We start from the raw sequence: 16,948 nt of genomic DNA on the forward strand, positions 1-16,948 counted from the left end.
AAAACAGCACATAAGGAAAAGGATGCATTGGCCGGGAATCGAACCCGAGTCAACTGCTTAGAAGGAAGCTATGCTCACCACTATGCCACCAATGCTTGAGCACTTTTCAAATGCATATAGTGGCCAATATGGAAATCACAACAACTGTTTGAAAGATTTTTATAGCCTGCGCTGTAGCACCATTGGTGGTAGATATTCAAACAAAATTGGCAAATTGCATGACATTCACAATTTAAGATTTAGGCTCATCCATACTTAAGGTTTTTATGCACCATTGAACTGATATACAGTGGTATCAAAACTGAGAAAAGAAAAGACCTTTGATTTACTTGCATATGGCTCCTCAGTGAACTTTGTAAAATGTATTTACAAATCTTTAATCAGGCAGTGGTGGAATCAAAAGTCATCTGCTAAGAAGGAATCATGATTTCTACAAAGATTTTAACATTTTCTATGGACCTTGTCATCTGAGCATATCTTAAGCAACAACTATAAGTGCGAAAACAGCACATAAGGAAAAGGATGCATTGGCCGGGAATCGAACCCAGGTCAACTGCTTGGAAAGCAGCTATGCTCACCACTATACCACCAATGCTTGAGCTCTTTTCGATTGCATATAGTGGCCAATATGGAAATCACAACAACTGTTTGAAAGATATTTATAGCCTGCGCTGTAGCACCATTGGTGGAAGATATTCAAACAAAATTGGCAAATTGCATGACATTCACAATTCAAGATTTAGGCTCATCCATACTTAAGGTTTTTATGCACCATTGAACTGATATACAGTGGTATAAAAACTGAGAATAGAAAAGACCTTCTTTTTACTTGCATATGGCACCTCAGTGAACTGTGTAAAATGTATTTACAAATCTTTAAGTCATCTGCTAAGAAGGAATCATGATTTCTACAAAGATTTTAACATTTTCTATGGACCTTGTCATCTGAGCATATCTTAAGCAACAACTATAAGTGCGAAAACAGCACATAAGGAAAATGATGCATTGGCCGGAAATCGAACCCGGGTCAACAGCTTGGAAGGCAGCTATGCTCACCACTATACCACCAATGCTTGAGCTCTTTTCAAATGCATATAGTGGCCAATATGGAAATCACAACAACTGTTTGAAAGATATTTATAGCCTGCGCTGTAGCACCATTGGTGGAAGATATTCAAACAAAATTGGCAAATTGCATGACATTCACAATTCAAGATTTAGGCTCATCCATACTTAAGGTTTTTATGCACCATTGAACTGATATACAGTGGTATCAAAACTGAGAAAAGAAAAGACCTTCGATTTACTTGCATATGGCACCTCAGTGAACTTTGTAAAATGTATTTACAAATCTTTAATCAGGCAGTGGTGGAATCAAAAGTCATCTGCTAAGAAGGAATCATGATTTCTACAAAGATTTTAACATTTTCTATGGACCTTGTCATCTGAGCATATCTTAAGCAACAACTATAAGTGCGAAAACAGCACATAAGGAAAAGGATGCATTGGCCGGGAATCGAACCCGGGTCAACTGCTTGGCAGGCAGCTATGCTCACCACTATACCACCAATGCTTGTGCTCTTTTCGAATACATATAATGGCCAATATGGAAATCACAACAACTGTTTGAAAGATATTTATAGCCTGCGCTGTAGCACCATTGGTGGAAGATATTCAAACAAAATTGGCAAATTGCATGACATTCACAATTCAAGATTTAGGCTCATCCATACTTAAGGTTTTTATGCACCATTGAACTGATATACAGTGGTATCAAAACTGAGAAAAGAAAAAACCTTCGATTTACTTGCATATGGCACCTCAGTGAACTTTGTAAAATGTATTTACAAATCTTTAATCAGGCTGTGGTGGAATCAAAAGTCATCTGCTAAGAAGGAATCATGATTTCTACAAAGATTTTAACATTTTCTATGGACCTTGTCATCTGAGCATATCTTAAGCAACAACTATAAGTGCGAAAACAGCACATAAGGAAAAGGATGCATTGGCCGGGAATCGAACCCGAGTCAACTGCTTAGAAGGAAGCTATGCTCACCACTATGCCACCAATGCTTGAGCACTTTTCAAATGCATATAGTGGCCAATATGGAAAGCACAACAACTGTTTGAAAGATTTTTATCGCCTGCGCTGTAGCACCATTGGTGGTAGATATTCAAACAAAATTGGCAATTTGCATGACATTCACAATTCAAGATTTAGGCTCATCCATACTTAAGGTTTTTATGCACCATTGAACTGATATACAGTGGTATCAAAACTGAGAAAAGAAAAGACCTTTGATTTACTTGCATATGGCACCTCAGTGAACTTTGTAAAATGTATTTACAAATCTTTAATCAGGCAGTGGTGGAATCAAAAGTCATCTGCTAAGAAGGAATCATGATTTCTACAAAGATTTTAACATTTTCTAAGGACCTTGTCATCTGAGCATATCTTAAGCAACAACTATAAGTGCGAAAACAGCATATAAGGAAAAGGATGCATTGGCCGGGAATCGAACCCGGGTCAACTGCTTGGAAGGCAGCTATGCGCACCACTATACCACCAATGCTGGAGAACTTTTCAAATGCATATAGTGGCCAATATGGAAATCACAACAACTGTTTGAAAGATATTTATAGCCTGCGCTGTAGCACCATTGGTGGAAGATATTCAAACAAAATTGGCAAATTGCATGACATTCACAATTCAAGATTTAGGCTCATCCATACTTAAGGTTTTTATGCACCATTGAACTGATATACAGTGGTATCAAAACTGAGAAAAGAAAAGACCTTCGATTTACTTGCATATGGCACCTCAGTGAACTTTGTAAAATGTATTTACAAATCTTTAATCAGGCAGTGGTGGAATCAAAAGTCATCTGCTAAGAAGGAATCATGATTTCTACAAAGATTTTAACATTTTCTATGGACCTTGTCATCTGAGCATATCTTAAGCAACAACTATAAGTGCGAAAACAGCACATAAGGAAAAGGATGCATTGGCCGGGAATCGAACCCGAGTCAACTGCTTAGAAGGAAGCTATGCTCACCACTATGCCACCAATGCTTGAGCACTTTTCAAATGCATATAGTGGCCAATATGGAAAGCACAACAACTGTTTGAAAGATTTTTATAGCCTGCGCTGTAGCACCATTGGTGGTAGATATTCAAACAAAATTGGCAAATTGCATGACATTCACAATTCAAGATTTAGGCTCATCCATACTTAAGGTTTTTATGCACCATTGAACTGATATACAGTGGTATCAAAACTGAGAAAAGAAAAGACCTTCGATTTACTTGCATATGGCACCTCAGTGAATTTTGTAAAATGTATTTACAAATCTTTAATCAGGCAGTGGTGGAATCAAAAGTCATCTGCTAAGAAGGAATCATGATTTCTACAAAGATTTTAACATTTTCTATGGACCTTGTCATCTGAGCATATCTTAAGCAACAACTATAAGTGCGAAAACAGCACATAAGGAAAAGGATGCATTGGCCGGGAATCGAACCCGAGTCAACTGCTTAGAAGGAAGCTATGCTCACCACTATGCCACCAATGCTTGAGCACTTTTCAAATGCATATAGTGGCCAATATGGAAATCACAACAACTGTTTGAAAGATTTTTATAGCCTGCGCTGTAGCACCATTGGTGGTAGATATTCAAACAAAATTGGCAAATTGCATGACATTCACAATTTAAGATTTAGGCTCATCCATACTTAAGGTTTTTATGCACCATTGAACTGATATACAGTGGTATCAAAACTGAGAAAAGAAAAGACCTTTGATTTACTTGCATATGGCACCTCAGTGAACTTTGTAAAATGTATTTACAAATCTTTAATCAGGCAGTGGTGGAATCAAAAGTCATCTGCTAAGAAGGAATCATGATTTCTACAAAGATTTTAACATTTTCTATGGACCTTGTCATCTGAGCATATCTTAAGCAACAACTATAAGTGCGAAAACAGCACATAAGGAAAAGGATGCATTGGCCGGGAATCGAACCCGGGTCAACTGCTTGGAAAGCAGCTATGCTCACCACTATACCACCAATGCTTGAGCTCTTTTCGATTGCATATAGTGGCCAATATGGAAATCACAACAACTGTTTGAAAGATATTTATAGCCTGCGCTGTAGCACCATTGGTGGAAGATATTCAAACAAAATTGGCAAATTGCATGACATTCACAATTCAAGATTTAGGCTCATCCATACTTAAGGTTTTTATGCACCATTGAACTGATATACAGTGGTATAAAAACTGAGAATAGAAAAGACCTTCGTTTTACTTGCATATGGCACCTCAGTGAACTGTGTAAAATGTATTTACAAATCTTTAAGTCATCTGCTAAGAAGGAATCATGATTTCTACAAAGATTTTAACATTTTCTATGGACCTTGTCATCTGAGCATATCTTAAGCAACAACTATAAGTGCGAAAACAGCACATAAGGAAAATGATGCATTGGCCGGGAATCGAACCCGGGTCAACAGCTTGGAAGGCAGCTATGCTCTCCACTATACCACCAATGCTTGAGCTCTTTTCAAATGCATATAGTGGCCAATATGGAAATCACAACAACTGTTTGAAAGATATTTATAGCCTGCGCTGTAGCACCATTGGTGGAAGATATTCAAACAAAATTGGCAAATTGCATGACATTCACAATTCAAGATTTAGGCTTATCCATACTTAAGGTTTTTATGCACCATTGAACTGATATACAGTGGTATCAAAACTGAGAAAAGAAAAGACCTTCGATTTACTTGCATATGGCACCTCAGTGAACTTTGTAAAATGTATTTACAAATCTTTAATCAGGCAGTGGTGGAATCAAAAGTCATCTGCTAAGAAGGAATCATGATTTCTACAAAGATTTTAACATTTTCTATGGACCTTGTCATTTGAGCATATCTTAAGCAACAACTATAAGTGCGAAAACAGCACATAAGGAAAAGGATGCATTGGCCGTGAATCGAACCCGGGTCAACAGCTTGGTAGGCAGCTATGCTCACCACTATACCACCAATGCTTGAGCTCTTTTCAAATGCATATAGTGGCCAATATGGAAATCACAACAACTGTTTGAAAGATATTTATAGCCTGCGCTGTAGCACCATTGGTGGAAGATATTCAAACAAAATTGGCAAATTGCATGACATTCACAATTCAAGATTTAGGCTTATCCATACTTAAGGTTTTTATGCACCATTGAACTGATATACAGTGGTATCAAAACTGAGAAAAGAAAAGACCTTCGATTTACTTGCATATGGCACCTCAGTGAACTTTGTAAAATGTATTTACAAATCTTTAATCAGGCAGTGGTGGAATCAAAAGTCATCTGCTAACAAGGAATCATGATTTCTACAAAGATTTTAACATTTTCTATGGACCTTGTCATCTGAGCATATCTTAAGCAACAACTATAAGTGCGAAAACAGCACATAAGGAAAAGGATGCAGTGGCCGGGAATCGAACCCGAGTCAATTGCTTGGAAGGCAGCTATGCTCACCACTATACCACCAATGCTTGAGCCCTTTTTCGATGCATATAGTGGCCAATATGGAAATCACAACAACTGTTTGAAAGATATTTATAGCCTGCGCTGTAGCACCATTCGTGGAAGATATTCAAACAAAATTGGCAAATTGCATGACATTCACAATTCAAGATTTAGGCTCATCCATACTTAAGGTTTTTATGCACCATTGAACTGATATACAGTGGTATAAAAACTGAGAATAGAAAAGACCTTCGTTTTACTTGCATATGGCACCTCAGTGAACTGTGTAAAATGTATTTACAAATCTTTAAGTCATCTGCTAAGAAGGAATCATGATTTCTACAAAGATTTTAACATTTTCTATGGACCTTGTCATCTGAGCATATCTTAAGCAACAACTATAAGTGCGAAAACAGCACATAAGGAAAAGGATGCATTGGCCGGGAATCGAACCCGGGTCAACTGCTTGGCAGGCAGCTATGCTCACCACTATACCACCAATGCTTGAGCTCTTTTCGAATGCATATAATGGCCAATATGGAAATCACAACAACTGTTTGAAAGATATTTATAGCCTGCGCTGTAGCACCATTGGTGGAAGATATTCAAACAAAATTGGCAAATTGCATGACATTCACAATTCAAGATTTAGGCTCATCCATACTTAAGGTTTTTATGCACCATTGAACTGATATACAGTGGTATCAAAACTGAGAAAAGAAAAGACCTTTGATTTACTTGCATATGGCACCTCAGTGAACTTTGTAAAATGTATTTACAAATCTTTAATCAGGCAGTGGTGGAATCAAAAGTCATCTGCTAAGAAGGAATCATGATTTCTACAAAGATTTTAACATTTTCTAAGGACCTTGTCATCTGAGCATATCTTAAGCAACAACTATAAGTGCGAAAACAGCACATAAGGAAAAGGATGCATTGGCCGGGAATCAAACCCGGGTCAACTGCTTGGAAGGCAGCTATGCGCACCACTATACCACCAATGCTGGAGAACTTTTCAAATGCATATAGTGGCCAATATGGAAATCACAACAACTGTTTGAAAGATATTTATAGCCTGCGCTGTAGCACCATTGGTGGAAGATATTCAAACAGAATTGGCAAATTGCATGACATTCACAATTCAAGATTTAGGCTCATCCATACTTAAGGTTTTTATGCACCATTGAACTGATATACAGTGGTATCAAAACTGAGAAAAGAAAAGACCTTCGATTTACTTGCATATGGCACCTCAGTGAACTTTGTAAAATGTATTTACAAATCTTTAATCAGGCAGTGGTGGAATCAAAAGTCATCTGCTAAGAAGGAATCATGATTTCTACAAAGATTTTAACATTTTCTATGGACCTTGTCATCTGAGCATATCTTAAGCAACAACTATAAGTGCGAAAACAGCACATAAGGAAAAGGATGCATTGGCCGGGAATCGAACCCGGGTCAACTGCTTGGCAGGCAGCTATGCTCACCACTATACCACCAATGCTTGTGCTCTTTTCGAATACATATAATGGCCAATATGGAAATCACAACAACTGTTTGAAAGATATTTATAGCCTGCGCTGTAGCACCATTGGTGGAAGATATTCAAACAAAATTGGCAAATTGCATGACATTCACAATTCAAGATTTAGGCTCATCCATACTTAAGGTTTTTATGCACCATTGAACTGATATACAGTGGTATCAAAACTGAGAAAAGAAAAAACCTTCGATTTACTTGCATATGGCACCTCAGTGAACTTTGTAAAATGTATTTACAAATCTTTAATCAGGCTGTGGTGGAATCAAAAGTCATCTGCTAAGAAGGAATCATGATTTCTACAAAGATTTTAACATTTTCTATGGACCTTGTCATCTGAGCATATCTTAAGCAACAACTATAAGTGCGAAAACAGCACATAAGGAAAAGGATGCATTGGCCGGGAATCGAACCCGAGTCAACTGCTTAGAAGGAAGCTATGCTCACCACTATGCCACCAATGCTTGAGCACTTTTCAAATGCATATAGTGGCCAATATGGAAAGCACAACAACTGTTTGAAAGATTTTTATAGCCTGCGCTGTAGCACCATTGGTGGTAGATATTCAAACAAAATTGGCAATTTGCATGACATTCACAATTTAAGATTTAGGCTCATCCATACTTAAGGTTTTTATGCACCATTGAACTGATATACAGTGGTATCAAAACTGAGAAAAGAAAAGACCTTTGATTTACTTGCATATGGCACCTCAGTGAACTTTGTAAAATGTATTTACAAATCTTTAATCAGGCAGTGGTGGAATCAAAAGTCATCTGCTAAGAAGGAATCATGATTTCTACAAAGATTTTAACATTTTCTATGGACCTTGTCATCTGAGCATATCTTAAGCAACAACTATAAGTGCGAAAACAGCATATAAGGAAAAGGATGCATTGGCCGGGATTCGAACCTGGGTTAACTGCTTGGAAGGCAGCTATGCTCACCACTATACCACCAATGCTTGAGCTCTTTTCGATTGCATATAGTGGCCAATATGGAAATCACAACAACTGTTTGAAAGATATTTATAGCCTGCGCTGTAGCACCATTGGTGGAAGATATTCAAACAAAATTGGCAAATTGCATGACATTCACAATTCAAGATTTAGGCTTATCCATACTTATGGTTTTTATGCACCATTGAACAGATATACAGTGGTATCAAAACTGAGAAAAGAAAAGACCTTCGATTTACTTGCATATGGCACCTCAGTGAACTTTGTAAAATGTATTTACAAATCTTTAAGTCATCTGCTAAGAAGGAATCATGATTTCTACAAAGATTTTAACATTTTCTATGGACCTTGTCATCTGAGCATATCTTAAGCAACAACTATAAGTGCGAAAACAGCACATAAGGAAAAGGATGCATTGGCCGGGAATCGAACCCGGGTCAACAGCTTGGAAGGCAGCTATGCTCACCACTATACCACCAATGCTTGAGCTCTTTTCAAATGCATATAGTGGCCAATATGGAAATCACAACAACTGTTTGAAAGATATTTATAGCCTGCGCTGTAGCACCATTGGTGGAAGATATTCAAACAAAATTGGCAAATTGCATGACATTCACAATTCAAGATTTAGGCTTATCCATACTTAAGGTTTTTATGCACCATTGAACTGATATACAGTGGTATCAAAACTGAGAAAAGAAAAGACCTTCGATTTACTTGCATATGGCACCTCAGTGAACTTTGTAAAATGTATTTACAAATCTTTAATCAGGCAGTGGTGGAATCAAAAGTCATCTGCTAAGAAGGAATCATGATTTCTACAAAGATTTTAACATTTTCTATGGACCTTGTCATTTGAGCATATCTTAAGCAACAACTATAAGTGCGAAAACAGCACATAAGGAAAAGGATGCATTGGCCGTGAATCGAACCCGGGTCAACAGCTTGGTAGGCAGCTATGCTCACCACTATACCACCAATGCTTGAGCTCTTTTCAAATGCATATAGTGGCCAATATGGAAATCACAACAACTGTTTGAAAGATATTTATAGCCTGCGCTGTAGCACCATTGGTGGAAGATATTCAAACAAAATTGGCAAATTGCATGACATTCACAATTCAAGATTTAGGCTTATCCATACTTAAGGTTTTTATGCACCATTGAACTGATATACAGTGGTATCAAAACTGAGAAAAGAAAAGACCTTCGATTTACTTGCATATGGCACCTCAGTGAACTTTGTAAAATGTATTTACAAATCTTTAATCAGGCAGTGGTGGAATCAAAAGTCATCTGCTAACAAGGAATCATGATTTCTACAAAGATTTTAACATTTTCTATGGACCTTGTCATCTGAGCATATCTTAAGCAACAACTATAAGTGCGAAAACAGCACATAAGGAAAAGGATGCAGTGGCCGGGAATCGAACCCGAGTCAATTGCTTGGAAGGCAGCTATGCTCACCACTATACCACCAATGCTTGAGCCCTTTTTCGATGCATATAGTGGCCAATATGGAAATCACAACAACTGTTTGAAAGATATTTATAGCCTGCGCTGTAGCACCATTCGTGGAAGATATTCAAACAAAATTGGCAAATTGCATGACATTCACAATTCAAGATTTAGGCTCATCCATACTTAAGGTTTTTATGCACCATTGAACTGATATACAGTGGTATAAAAACTGAGAATAGAAAAGACCTTCGTTTTACTTGCATATGGCACCTCAGTGAACTGTGTAAAATGTATTTACAAATCTTTAAGTCATCTGCTAAGAAGGAATCATGATTTCTACAAAGATTTTAACATTTTCTATGGACCTTGTCATCTGAGCATATCTTAAGCAACAACTATAAGTGCGAAAACAGCACATAAGGAAAAGGATGCATTGGCCGGGAATCGAACCCGGGTCAACTGCTTGGCAGGCAGCTATGCTCACCACTATACCACCAATGCTTGAGCTCTTTTCGAATGCATATAATGGCCAATATGGAAATCACAACAACTGTTTGAAAGATATTTATAGCCTGCGCTGTAGCACCATTGGTGGAAGATATTCAAACAAAATTGGCAAATTGCATGACATTCACAATTCAAGATTTAGGCTCATCCATACTTAAGGTTTTTATGCACCATTGAACTGATATACAGTGGTATCAAAACTGAGAAAAGAAAAGACCTTTGATTTACTTGCATATGGCACCTCAGTGAACTTTGTAAAATGTATTTACAAATCTTTAATCAGGCAGTGGTGGAATCAAAAGTCATCTGCTAAGAAGGAATCATGATTTCTACAAAGATTTTAACATTTTCTAAGGACCTTGTCATCTGAGCATATCTTAAGCAACAACTATAAGTGCGAAAACAGCACATAAGGAAAAGGATGCATTGGCCGGGAATCGAACCCGGGTCAACTGCTTGGAAGGCAGCTATGCGCACCACTATACCACCAATGCTGGAGAACTTTTCAAATGCATATAGTGGCCAATATGGAAATCACAACAACTGTTTGAAAGATATTTATAGCCTGCGCTGTAGCACCATTGGTGGAAGATATTCAAACAAAATTGGCAAATTGCATGACATTCACAATTCAAGATTTAGGCTCATCCATACTTAAGGTTTTTATGCACCATTGAACTGATATACAGTGGTATCAAAACTGAGAAAAGAAAAGACCTTCGATTTACTTGCATATGGCACCTCAGTGAACTTTGTAAAATGTATTTACAAATCTTTAATCAGGCAGTGGTGGAATCAAAAGTCATCTGCTAAGAAGGAATCATGATTTCTACAAAGATTTTAACATTTTCTATGGACCTTGTCATCTGAGCATATCTTAAGCAACAACTATAAGTGCGAAAACAGCACATAAGGAAAAGGATGCATTGGCCGGGAATCGAACCCGAGTCAACTGCTTAGAAGGAAGCTATGCTCACCACTATGCCACCAATGCTTGAGCACTTTTCAAATGCATATAGTGGCCAATATGGAAAGCACAACAACTGTTTGAAAGATTTTTATAGCCTGCGCTGTAGCACCATTGGTGGTAGATATTCAAACAAAATTGGCAAATTGCATGACATTCACAATTCAAGATTTAGGCTCATCCATACTTAAGGTTTTTATGCACCAATGAACTGATATACAGTGGTATCAAAACTGAGAAAAGAAAAGACCTTCGATTTACTTGCATATGGCACCTCAGTGAATTTTGTAAAATGTATTTACAAATCTTTAATCAGGCAGTGGTGGAATCAAAAGTCATCTGCTAAGAAGGAATCATGATTTCTACAAAGATTTTAACATTTTCTATGGACCTTGTCATCTGAGCATATCTTAAGCAACAACTATAAGTGCGAAAACAGCACATAAGGAAAAGGATGCATTGGCCGGGAATCGAACCCGAGTCAACTGCTTAGAAGGAAGCTATGCTCACCACTATGCCACCAATGCTTGAGCACTTTTCAAATGCATATAGTGGCCAATATGGAAATCACAACAACTGTTTGAAAGATTTTTATAGCCTGCGCTGTAGCACCATTGGTGGTAGATATTCAAACAAAATTGGCAAATTGCATGACATTCACAATTTAAGATTTAGGCTCATCCATACTTAAGGTTTTTATGCACCATTGAACTGATATACAGTGGTATCAAAACTGAGAAAAGAAAAGACCTTTGATTTACTTGCATATGGCACCTCAGTGAACTTTGTAAAATGTATTTACAAATCTTTAATCAGGCAGTGGTGGAATCAAAAGTCATCTGCTAAGAAGGAATCATGATTTCTACAAAGATTTTAACATTTTCTATGGACCTTGTCATCTGAGCATATCTTAAGCAACAACTATAAGTGCGAAAACAGCACATAAGGAAAAGGATGCATTGGCCGGGAATCGAACCCGGGTCAACTGCTTGGAAAGCAGCTATGCTCACCACTATACCACCAATGCTTGAGCTCTTTTCGATTGCATATAGTGGCCAATATGGAAATCACAACAACTGTTTGAAAGATATTTATAGCCTGCGCTGTAGCACCATTGGTGGAAGATATTCAAACAAAATTGGCAAATTGCATGACATTCACAATTCAAGATTTAGGCTCATCCATACTTAAGGTTTTTATGCACCATTGAACTGATATACAGTGGTATAAAAACTGAGAATAGAAAAGACCTTCGTTTTACTTGCATATGGCACCTCAGTGAACTGTGTAAAATGTATTTACAAATCTTTAAGTCATCTGCTAAGAAGGAATCATGATTTCTACAAAGATTTTTACATTTTCTATGGACCTTGTCATCTGAGCATATCTTAAGCAACAACTATAAGTGCGAAAACAGCACATAAGGAAAATGATGCATTGGCCGGGAATCGAACCCGGGTCAACAGCTTGGAAGGCAGCTATGCTCTCCACTATACCACCAATGCTTGAGCTCTTTTCAAATGCATATAGTGGCCAATATGGAAATCACAACAACTGTTTGAAAGATATTTATAGCCTGCGCTGTAGCACCATTGGTGGAAGATATTCAAACAAAATTGGCAAATTGCATGACATTCACAATTCAAGATTTAGGCTTATCCATACTTAAGGTTTTTATGCACCATTGAACTGATATACAGTGGTATCAAAACTGAGAAAAGAAAAGACCTTCGATTTACTTGCATATGGCACCTCAGTGAACTTTGTAAAATGTATTTACAAATCTTTAATCAGGCAGTGGTGGAATCAAAAGTCATCTGCTAAGAAGGAATCATGATTTCTACAAAGATTTTAACATTTTCTATGGACCTTGTCATTTGAGCATATCTTAAGCAACAACTATAAGTGCGAAAACAGCACATAAGGAAAAGGATGCATTGGCCGTGAATCGAACCCGGGTCAACAGCTTGGTAGGCAGCTATGCTCACCACTATACCACCAATGCTTGAGCTCTTTTCAAATGCATATAGTGGCCAATATGGAAATCACAACAACTGTTTGAAAGATATTTATAGCCTGCGCTGTAGCACCATTGGTGGAAGATATTCAAACAAAATTGGCAAATTGCATGACATTCACAATTCAAGATTTAGGCTTATCCATACTTAAGGTTTTTATGCACCATTGAACTGATATACAGTGGTATCAAAACTGAGAAAAGAAAAGACCTTCGATTTACTTGCATATGGCACCTCAGTGAACTTTGTAAAATGTATTTACAAATCTTTAATCAGGCAGTGGTGGAATCAAAAGTCATCTGCTAACAAGGAATCATGATTTCTACAAAGATTTTAACATTTTCTATGGACCTTGTCATCTGAGCATATCTTAAGCAACAACTATAAGTGCGAAAACAGCACATAAGGAAAAGGATGCAGTGGCCGGGAATCGAACCCGAGTCAATTGCTTGGAAGGCAGCTATGCTCACCACTATACCACCAATGCTTGAGCCCTTTTTCGATGCATATAGTGGCCAATATGGAAATCACAACAACTGTTTGAAAGATATTTATAGCCTGCGCTGTAGCACCATTCGTGGAAGATATTCAAACAAAATTGGCAAATTGCATGACATTCACAATTCAAGATTTAGGCTCATCCATACTTAAGGTTTTTATGCACCATTGAACTGATATACAGTGGTATAAAAACTGAGAATAGAAAAGACCTTCGTTTTACTTGCATATGGCACCTCAGTGAACTGTGTAAAATGTATTTACAAATCTTTAAGTCATCTGCTAAGAAGGAATCATGATTTCTACAAAGATTTTAACATTTTCTATGGACCTTGTCATCTGAGCATATCTTAAGCAACAACTATAAGTGCGAAAACAGCACATAAGGAAAAGGATGCATTGGCCGGGAATCGAACCCGGGTCAACTGCTTGGCAGGCAGCTATGCTCACCACTATACCACCAATGCTTGAGCTCTTTTCGAATGCATATAATGGCCAATATGGAAATCACAACAACTGTTTGAAAGATATTTATAGCCTGCGCTGTAGCACCATTGGTGGAAGATATTCAAACAAAATTGGCAAATTGCATGACATTCACAATTCAAGATTTAGGCTCATCCATACTTAAGGTTTTTATGCACCATTGAACTGATATACAGTGGTATCAAAACTGAGAAAAGAAAAGACCTTTGATTTACTTGCATATGGCACCTCAGTGAACTTTGTAAAATGTATTTACAAATCTTTAATCAGGCAGTGGTGGAATCAAAAGTCATCTGCTAAGAAGGAATCATGATTTCTACAAAGATTTTAACATTTTCTAAGGACCTTGTCATCTGAGCATATCTTAAGCAACAACTATAAGTGCGAAAACAGCACATAAGGAAAAGGATGCATTGGCCGGGAATCGAACCCGGGTCAACTGCTTGGAAGGCAGCTATGCGCACCACTATACCACCAATGCTGGAGAACTTTTCAAATGCATATAGTGGCCAATATGGAAATCACAACAACTGTTTGAAAGATATTTATAGCCTGCGCTGTAGCACCATTGGTGGAAGATATTCAAACAAAATTGGCAAATTGCATGACATTCACAATTCAAGATTTAGGCTCATCCATACTTAAGGTTTTTATGCACCATTGAACTGATATACAGTGGTATCAAAACTGAGAAAAGAAAAGACCTTCGATTTACTTGCATATGGCACCTCAGTGAACTTTGTAAAATGTATTTACAAATCTTTAATCAGGCAGTGGTGGAATCAAAAGTCATCTGCTAAGAAGGAATCATGATTTCTACAAAGATTTTAACATTTTCTATGGACCTTGTCATCTGAGCATATCTTAAGCAACAACTATAAGTGCGAAAACAGCACATAAGGAAAAGGATGCATTGGCCGGGAATCGAACCCGAGTCAACTGCTTAGAAGGAAGCTATGCTCACCACTATGCCACCAATGCTTGAGCACTTTTCAAATGCATATAGTGGCCAATATGGAAAGCACAACAACTGTTTGAAAGATTTTTATAGCCTGCGCTGTAGCACCATTGGTGGTAGATATTCAAACAAAATTGGCAAATTGCATGACATTCACAATTCAAGATTTAGGCTCATCCATACTTAAGGTTTTTATGCACCATTGAACTGATATACAGTGGTATCAAAACTGAGAAAAGAAAAGACCTTCGATTTACTTGCATATGGCACCTCAGTGAATTTTGTAAAATGTATTTACAAATCTTTAATCAGGCAGTGGTGGAATCAAAAGTCATCTGCTAAGAAGGAATCATGATTTCTACAAAGATTTTAACATTTTCTATGGACCTTGTCATCTGAGCATATCTTAAGCAACAACTATAAGTGCGAAAACAGCACATAAGGAAAAGGATGCATTGGCCGGGAATCGAACCCGAGTCAACTGCTTAGAAGGAAGCTATGCTCACCACTATGCCACCAATGCTTGAGCACTTTTCAAATGCATATAGTGGCCAATATGGAAATCACAACAACTGTTTGAAAGATTTTTATAGCCTGCGCTGTAGCACCATTGGTGGTAGATATTCAAACAAAATTGGCAAATTGCATGACATTCACAATTTAAGATTTAGGCTCATCCATACTTAAGGTTTTTATGCACCATTGAACTGATATACAGTGGTATCAAAACTGAGAAAAGAAAAGACCTTTGATTTACTTGCATATGGCACCTCAGTGAACTTTGTAAAATGTATTTACAAATCTTTAATCAGGCAGTGGTGGAATCAAAAGTCATCTGCTAAGAAGGAATCATGATTTCTACAAAGATTTTAACATTTTCTATGGACCTTGTCATCTGAGCATATCTTAAGCAACAACTATAAGTGCGAAAACAGCACATAAGGAAAAGGATGCATTGGCCGGGAATCGAACCCGGGTCAACTGCTTGGAAAGCAGCTATGCTCACCACTATACCACCAATGCTTGAGCTCTTTTCGATTGCATATAGTGGCCAATATGGAAATCACAACAACTGTTTGAAAGATATTTATAGCCTGCGCTGTAGCACCATTGGTGGAAGATATTCAAACAAAATTGGCAAATTGCATGACATTCACAATTCAAGATTTAGGCTCATCCATACTTAAGGTTTTTATGCACCATTGAACTGATATACAGTGGTATAAAAACTGAGAATAGAAAAGACCTTCGTTTTACTTGCATATGGCACCTCAGTGAACTGTGTAAAATGTATTTACAAATCTTTAAGTCATCTGCTAAGAAGGAATCATGATTTCTACAAAGATTTTAACATTTTCTATGGACCTTGTCATCTGAGCATATCTTAAGCAACAACTATAAGTGCGAAAACAGCACATAAGGAAAATGATGCATTGGCCGGGAATCGAACCCGGGTCAACAGCTTGGAAGGTAGCTATGCTCACCACTATACCACCAATGCTTGAGCTCTTTTCAAATGCATATAGTGGCCAATATGGAAATCACAACAACTGTTTGAAAGATATTTATAGCCTGCGCTGTAGCACCATTGGTGGAAGATATTCAAACAAAATTGGCAAATTGCATGACATTCACAATTCAAGATTTAGGCTCATCCATACTTAAGGTTTTTATGCACCATTGAACTGATATACAGTGGTATCAAAACTGAGAAAAGAAAAGACCTTCGATTTACTTGCATATGGCACCTCAGTGAACTTTGTAAAATGTATTTACAAATCTTTAATCAGGCAGTGGTGGAATCAAAAGTCATCTGCTAAGAAGGAATCATGATTTCTACAAAGATTTTAACATTTTCTATGGACCTTGTCATCTGAGCATATCTTAAGCAACAACTATAAGTGCGAAAACAGCACATAAGGAAAAGGATGCATTGGCCGGGAATCGAACCCGGGTCAACTGCTTAGCAGGCAGCTATGCTCACCACTATACCACCAATGCTTGAGCTCTTTTCGAATACATATAATGGC

At 37.5% G+C, this 16,948-nt stretch overlaps 20 non-coding genes across 20 annotated transcripts; all 20 read right to left on the reverse strand.

Annotated features, from left to right (window-relative positions):
- Window positions 1–523: 523 nt before the first annotated feature.
- On the reverse strand, window positions 524–595 carry TRNAG-UCC (transfer RNA glycine (anticodon UCC)). Its single transcript has one exon. It is a non-coding gene; the product is annotated as a tRNA-Gly (tRNA).
- A 906-nt stretch (window positions 596–1,501) lies between these two features.
- Window positions 1,502–1,573, reverse strand: TRNAG-GCC (transfer RNA glycine (anticodon GCC)). Its single transcript has one exon. It is a non-coding gene; the product is annotated as a tRNA-Gly (tRNA).
- A 928-nt stretch (window positions 1,574–2,501) lies between these two features.
- Window positions 2,502–2,573, reverse strand: TRNAG-UCC (transfer RNA glycine (anticodon UCC)). The gene has a single exon. It is a non-coding gene; the product is annotated as a tRNA-Gly (tRNA).
- Window positions 2,574–4,001: 1,428 nt separating this feature from the next.
- Window positions 4,002–4,073, reverse strand: TRNAG-UCC (transfer RNA glycine (anticodon UCC)). The gene has a single exon. It is a non-coding gene; the product is annotated as a tRNA-Gly (tRNA).
- Window positions 4,074–4,479: 406 nt separating this feature from the next.
- TRNAG-UCC (transfer RNA glycine (anticodon UCC)) lies at window positions 4,480–4,551 on the reverse strand. The gene has a single exon. It is a non-coding gene; the product is annotated as a tRNA-Gly (tRNA).
- Window positions 4,552–4,979: 428 nt separating this feature from the next.
- TRNAG-ACC (transfer RNA glycine (anticodon ACC)) lies at window positions 4,980–5,051 on the reverse strand. The gene has a single exon. It is a non-coding gene; the product is annotated as a tRNA-Gly (tRNA).
- Window positions 5,052–5,957: 906 nt separating this feature from the next.
- Window positions 5,958–6,029, reverse strand: TRNAG-GCC (transfer RNA glycine (anticodon GCC)). The gene has a single exon. It is a non-coding gene; the product is annotated as a tRNA-Gly (tRNA).
- A 928-nt stretch (window positions 6,030–6,957) lies between these two features.
- Window positions 6,958–7,029, reverse strand: TRNAG-GCC (transfer RNA glycine (anticodon GCC)). The gene has a single exon. It is a non-coding gene; the product is annotated as a tRNA-Gly (tRNA).
- Window positions 7,030–8,435: 1,406 nt separating this feature from the next.
- Window positions 8,436–8,507, reverse strand: TRNAG-UCC (transfer RNA glycine (anticodon UCC)). The gene has a single exon. It is a non-coding gene; the product is annotated as a tRNA-Gly (tRNA).
- A 428-nt stretch (window positions 8,508–8,935) lies between these two features.
- Window positions 8,936–9,007, reverse strand: TRNAG-ACC (transfer RNA glycine (anticodon ACC)). Its single transcript has one exon. It is a non-coding gene; the product is annotated as a tRNA-Gly (tRNA).
- A 906-nt stretch (window positions 9,008–9,913) lies between these two features.
- TRNAG-GCC (transfer RNA glycine (anticodon GCC)) lies at window positions 9,914–9,985 on the reverse strand. The gene has a single exon. It is a non-coding gene; the product is annotated as a tRNA-Gly (tRNA).
- A 428-nt stretch (window positions 9,986–10,413) lies between these two features.
- TRNAG-UCC (transfer RNA glycine (anticodon UCC)) lies at window positions 10,414–10,485 on the reverse strand. The gene has a single exon. It is a non-coding gene; the product is annotated as a tRNA-Gly (tRNA).
- A 1,428-nt stretch (window positions 10,486–11,913) lies between these two features.
- Window positions 11,914–11,985, reverse strand: TRNAG-UCC (transfer RNA glycine (anticodon UCC)). The gene has a single exon. It is a non-coding gene; the product is annotated as a tRNA-Gly (tRNA).
- A 406-nt stretch (window positions 11,986–12,391) lies between these two features.
- TRNAG-UCC (transfer RNA glycine (anticodon UCC)) lies at window positions 12,392–12,463 on the reverse strand. Its single transcript has one exon. It is a non-coding gene; the product is annotated as a tRNA-Gly (tRNA).
- Window positions 12,464–12,891: 428 nt separating this feature from the next.
- Window positions 12,892–12,963, reverse strand: TRNAG-ACC (transfer RNA glycine (anticodon ACC)). The gene has a single exon. It is a non-coding gene; the product is annotated as a tRNA-Gly (tRNA).
- A 906-nt stretch (window positions 12,964–13,869) lies between these two features.
- On the reverse strand, window positions 13,870–13,941 carry TRNAG-GCC (transfer RNA glycine (anticodon GCC)). Its single transcript has one exon. It is a non-coding gene; the product is annotated as a tRNA-Gly (tRNA).
- Window positions 13,942–14,369: 428 nt separating this feature from the next.
- On the reverse strand, window positions 14,370–14,441 carry TRNAG-UCC (transfer RNA glycine (anticodon UCC)). Its single transcript has one exon. It is a non-coding gene; the product is annotated as a tRNA-Gly (tRNA).
- A 1,428-nt stretch (window positions 14,442–15,869) lies between these two features.
- On the reverse strand, window positions 15,870–15,941 carry TRNAG-UCC (transfer RNA glycine (anticodon UCC)). The gene has a single exon. It is a non-coding gene; the product is annotated as a tRNA-Gly (tRNA).
- A 406-nt stretch (window positions 15,942–16,347) lies between these two features.
- TRNAG-UCC (transfer RNA glycine (anticodon UCC)) lies at window positions 16,348–16,419 on the reverse strand. The gene has a single exon. It is a non-coding gene; the product is annotated as a tRNA-Gly (tRNA).
- A 428-nt stretch (window positions 16,420–16,847) lies between these two features.
- TRNAS-GCU (transfer RNA serine (anticodon GCU)) lies at window positions 16,848–16,919 on the reverse strand. The gene has a single exon. It is a non-coding gene; the product is annotated as a tRNA-Ser (tRNA).
- Between the last annotated feature and the right edge of the window lie 29 nt (window positions 16,920–16,948).

This window comes from Pseudophryne corroboree, chromosome 4, assembly GCF_028390025.1.
Source record: "Pseudophryne corroboree isolate aPseCor3 chromosome 4, aPseCor3.hap2, whole genome shotgun sequence".
Taxonomy (NCBI): Eukaryota; Metazoa; Chordata; class Amphibia; order Anura; family Myobatrachidae; genus Pseudophryne; species Pseudophryne corroboree.